The sequence below is a fragment of the Microcaecilia unicolor genome, chromosome 2 (assembly GCF_901765095.1).
Source record: "Microcaecilia unicolor chromosome 2, aMicUni1.1, whole genome shotgun sequence".
Classification (NCBI taxonomy): Eukaryota; Metazoa; Chordata; class Amphibia; order Gymnophiona; family Siphonopidae; genus Microcaecilia; species Microcaecilia unicolor.
Window position 1 is genome coordinate 527544515 of NC_044032.1, and position 6000 is coordinate 527550514.

Sequence of the window (6000 nt, forward strand, 5' to 3'; positions counted from 1 at the left end):
CTCCACTCAACCGAAACTGCGCTTACTAAAGTCTCCAATGACCTATTACTGGCTAAATCCAGAGGTCAATATTCCATCCTCATTCTTCTTGATCTTTCTGCTGCTTTTGACACTGTCGATCACAGCATACTTCTCGATACTCTGTCCTCCTTGGATTCCAGGGCTCTGTCCTTTCCTGGTTCTTTTCCTACCTCTCCCTCCGCACCTTTAGTGTTCACTCTGGTGGATCCTCTTCTACTTCTATCCCTCTGCCTGTCGGCGTACCTCAGGGTTCTGTTCTTGGTCCCCTCCTCTTTTCTATCTACACTTCTTCCCTTGGTTCATTAATCTCATCCCATGGCTTTTCCTACCATCTCTATGCTGATGACTCCCAAATCTACCCCTGATATCTCACCTTGCATCCAAACCAAAGTTTCAGCGTGCTTGTCTGACATTGCTGCCTGGATGTCTCAACGCCACCTGAAATTAAATATGACCGAAACCGAGCTTCTCATTCCCCCCCCCCCCCCAAACCCACCTCCCCGCTCCCCCCGTTTTCTATTTCTGTTGATGGCTCTCTCATTCTCCCTGTCTCCTCAGCTCGAAACCTTGGGGTCATCTTTGACTCTTCTCTCTCCTTCTCTGCTCATATCCAGCAGACCGCCAAAACCTGTCATTACTTTCTTTACAACATCCGTAAAATCCGCCCCTTTCTTTCCGAGCACTCTACCAAAACCCTCATCCACACCTTTGTCACCTCTCGTTTAGACTACTGCAATCTGCTTCTTTCTGGCCTCCCACTTAGTCACCTCTCCCCTCTCCAGTCGGTTCAAAACTCTGCTGCCCGTCTCATCTTCCGCCAGGGTCGCTTTACTCATACTACCCCTCTCCTCAAGACCCTTCACTGGCTCCCTATCCGTTTTCGCATCCTGTTCAAACTTCTTCTACTAACCTATAAATGTATTCACTCTGCTGCTCCCCAGTATCTCTCCACACTCGTCCTTCCCTACACCCCTTCCCGTGCACTCCGCTCCATGGATAAATCCTTCTTATCTGTTCCCTTCTCCACTACTGCCAACTCCAGACTTCGCGCCTTCTGTCTCGCTGCACCCTACGCCTGGAATAAACTTCCTGAGCCCCTACGTCTTGCCCCATCCTTGGCCACCTTTAAATCTAGACTGAAAGCCCACCTCTTTAACATTGCTTTTGACTCGTAACCACTTGTAACCACTCGCCTCCACCTACCCTCCTCTCTTCCTTCCCGTTCACATTAACTGATTTGATTTGCTTACTTTATTTATTTTTTGTCTATTAGATTGTAAGCTCTTTGAGCAGGGACTGTCTTTGTTCTATGTTTGTGCAGCGCTGCGTATGCCTTGTAGCGCTATAGAAATGCTAAATAGTAGTAGTAGTAGTAGTAGTAGAGCTCTATTTGAATGCAGATTAATATACAGACACTCTAATTGGAATTTTTAATCAAAAACACTAGCTAAACCCTTCGTTTTTGGATCAAAGTTCACATTTTTGATCAGAGCCATGCCCTAACATTAAGGCTGTAAACATTTCCAACAATATTTACCCATAAATATGCAAATGAGAACCTCCCAAAAATGGACTAATTTGCATATGGCTTGAGCAAATTTGAGTACATAGCATGCCAATCCCACTTCCTAGCACCTAAATTCTGCAATTAGATTTAATGCAAATACTTTTAAAACTTATTTTTAGCACTTTTAAAATTTCAGGGGTCAGTGCAAGTCTCTTTGGTGTGAACTGCTCATGTGCAGGAATTCATGATCCTAGTTAAATATCTCCCTGGCAACCCAGGACACCTCCAGCCAAACCCCCCTGCTCTGCTCTCCCAGCAGTAAGATAATCAAATTACAACTGGTTATACACAAGGCTAGAGACGGCTTTCACTGACTGCAGCTGCTGCTATTTAAACCCCCCAGAGCAGCAGGACTTGCAGGAAAACTACTACTAATACTATTTAGCATTTCTATAGAAACAGCTGATCCATCCTGCTGTGGCTGGGGAGGCATAGGCCCAGACACCAGGTAGATTTCTTTCTAAAAATTGTTTCTATAGGTGAACCCAGAATGTCTACTACAAATCAAATTTGCAATTTAACTGAGCTGATGGACCAAACAAAAGGCCTATCTTTGCTCACTTAGCTATGCAGGTTCCAGCACTGTATATTGGCCAGCACTTGCATAATTTCTGGGTTGGTGGCTGACCCAGATATTCAGTGCCAGTGTCTGGATATGGTCCAGTAATGAATATTTGGATCTAACTTAGCCAGCAGGAGTCAGTGCTTAAAAATATTCTGACCACCACCACCAGCTGAATATTGACCCATACATTTCCATCCAATATACAATCATGCTCTAGAACTCTTTGCTGGAAAATGTGGTAAAAGCAGTAGGTGTAGCTGGGTTTAAAAATGGCTTGATCAAATTCCTAGAGGAAGTCCATAAACTAATATTAAGGTATACTTGAAGAAATCTACTGCTTATCCTTGAAAATAAGCAGCATGATATCTAGCTGCTGTTTGGGATCCTGCCAGATACCTGTGACCTGAATTAGCCACCATTGGAAACAGGATACTGGGCTTGATGAACTTTTGGTCTGACCAGTATGGCAATTCGTAAGTTCTTATTTCTTATTAGTACTCATGCCTACAAATAAAAACTTAAGTATGAGTAGTTATGCTTTTAATTCAGTATGTATTTCACCCTTAGATTATTAAATGCTGACACTTACCATCCAAACTGCAGGTTAGCAAGATGAAAACAGCATAAATCCTTACATATTTTGATTTTGTAAATTGTTTGTTAGTTAGTAAGATGCCACTTCACAAGACTGTTAAACCATCTGTAGAATATACAGCTCAGCCTTGATATTGTGAAGCTAACATTGTTCAGCTGTAAATGTGTTACTAAACCCTCTCTCTCTGGGGGCCCTTTTATTAATTTGCAGTAAAAGGAGCACTGCACTAGTGGCAGCTCATGTTTTTGCTGCGCATCAGGACCCCTTTTACCACAGCAAGTAAAAAGGATGAAAAAAGAAATGGCCATGAGGTAAGTTCGCACTTGCCATGCAGCTATTTTGGGGAGGGGAGAGCACTTACTGCCACCCATTGAAGTAGCATAAAGAGCTCCCATGCTAACCCAGCGGTCACCAAGCAGCATGCGATGCTGCACAATTACCGATGGGTAACCTCCTGTGGAAATATTTTTAAAATATGTCCACTAGCTTCGGAAATGGCGCACGCTGGGGGTGGAACTACTGCTGGCACCCGCATTGAAATGGCAGTAGTTCCGGGTTGCTACACGGCAAGCCTATTGCTGCATGGTGACCCTTTAGTAAAAGGGCCCCTAGATAAGGTGATTCAGATCAACTGGAACAGCACCTCTTCCCCTCCTGCCCTCCCCATTTATTATTGCTTTTTGTTTAGAATAGAAGGGACTTTTTGCTTCTTTATGCTCCATTCTATTTGCAAATGTTCCTTATCAAGCATCATCCATATTACTGAGCTACACCACATTCTCTCCTTGAAATAAACTCTCAGGTAATACATGAGTCAAATTTTCCTGCTTCTGAAGGTAATACATTATGACCCCTGTTTACTAAACACTTAACAGCAGATAACATACAATCATGCTGTATTTAGATACTAAGCATTAGTAAATAGGGGACTATGTTCACCTATTTGTGGGTTAATATATATTACTATAAGGATAAATGAAAGTGAAAATTATTAAAATAGCTAAGATTGAGAGTTTTCCTAAACCAGAGGTTCTCAATTTAGTCCTAGGGGCACACCTTGCCAGTTAGGGTTTTTGGATATCCTCACTGAATATAAATAACTATTACACTGATTGACTCTGCAATCGAAGGAGTGCGCTTGTTCACTAGAGTATTTACATGTTTAATTTTGCGCGAAGGGACCGCACGGTGTTGCAATATATTACTCCTTACAACTGTATTGTGTCTCACAATACCGCCGCACGTTTTCTGCAATTTACCACGACCCCTGACGCAGGCGCTGTGTGCCGAAACATGGATGTGTCGGGTCCATTCAAGAATTGTGTCACCAACGTATATGATTAAAGGTTCTACCCCCCTTTTTTTGAAGGCCATTGGTGCTCCATCTCCAGGAACTCTCCATTCTCCCCTGCCCTCTCCTCCATCCACCCATATCCAGTAAATTTCTTCTCTCCCCTACCCCCATTCATCCATCCATGTCCAGCAATTCTCCTCTCCCCTGCCCTCCCCTCCTCTCCTGTCCAGTGATCTCTTCTCTCCCCTGCCCTCCCCTTCTCTCCCCCTGCCCTCCTCTCCATCCATCCTTGTCTAGCAATTCTCTTCTCTCCCCTGCCCTCCCCTCCATCCATCCATGGCCAGCAATTCTCCTCGCTACCCTGCCCTCCCCTCCTCTCCAGCGATCTGTTCTCTCCCCTTGCCCTCCCCTTCTCTCCATGTCCAGCGACCTGTTCTCTCCCCCTGCCCTCCCCTCCATGTCCAGCAATCTGTTCTCTCCCCCTGCCCTGCCCTCCCCTCCCATCCATGTCCAGCAATTCTCCCTGTTCTCCCTCAGCTCCCCGACAGCCCTCCTCTCCGTTCGTTCCTGCCCCCCCACGCATTTAACCCTTTTACTCTCCATGGCAGCAACTTCAGTGAAGAACAAGGCACTGCAGGCTCGCCTCCAGCTTCTCCCTTCTCTCTTCACAGTGTCTCGCCCTCGCGGAAATAGGAAATGCATCATCGCAGAAGGCGGGACACTGTGTGAAGAGGGAAGGGAGAAGCTGGAGCTGGAGGTGAGTCCACAGTGCCTTCTTCGTCACTGACATCGCTGCCACGGAAAGTAAAAGGGTTAAAACACATACATGCGCAGGGGGGAGGAGGAGGGCTGCCGGTCGGGGAGCTGAGAGTGGGAATGAAGGAGGGACCATCGGAGAGCTGCCTGGCTGCAGCGCTGTGCCAGTCCTGCGTTTGTGGGGGCAGCAGCCAGGGGAAGGTCACGGTTGGGCTGGGGACACTAAACCAAACGGGTCACTCAGCCAGGACTGAATATAAATGAAGTCAATTTCCATACACTGCCTTTACTGAATGCAAATCTCTCATGCATATTCATTGTGGGTGTCATGAAAACCCAACTGGCTAGGGGTGTCCTAAGGGATGGGTTGAGACCCACAGTGCTAAAAGAAATTCCTACAGGTCTATTGGGGTGGGGGGAGAAAGAAAGAAAGAAAGAAGAACCAGAAAGTTATCATATAATTCTAACGTATAATTTCATTGTAAAATGGAAATGCAATTATCTGTAAAAGACATACAAGCAGGAAGATCACAGTGAGATAAGCAGCTTGTTTTCAAGAAAGCCCTAGAGCCCAGAGAGCAGCAGTGACACCCAACAATAATTAAGTTGCAGTAAAGACCCTTAACTGTATATGCTCCACAAAACTAATTTTTAAAGATCATTCCAAATGTATTACATTGAATTTTAATTGTAAACAAAAGTTAATTTTCACCGCCATTTTATGAATAATATTGGACTTGCATAATATTAATAAGTAGCATCATGACATATTTGTATTTATATATCTTGTTCCTAGAATGTCTAAAAAGCAACATATGTACCAATAAAATCCTGTCAAACAGATAATGCTTAAAATTCAATTTTGATTCAATCAATTAAAAGCATAAACAGCATGCATTTGATTGAATCAATTTAAGGAATTACATAGCACCCAGCATGCTAAACAGCAGGGGTGAAAAATTCATGTTATCATTTTATACACACTTTGAATACCCAATGATTAAATTAAATATGCCAAATAGTCTTATTTTGGATATATAGAGATTATTTTTGTCCCAACACTTTCTTACTACTCTTTTGGACTTCCATCTAAACCAGAACCATCCTCTGTTGGACCACTGCACCATATATTTTGTAACTAATCCTGGACACTTCTTTAATTGTAGTTCATTCTTTCTTGAGTTTGTTGATCTCTTCTTTCA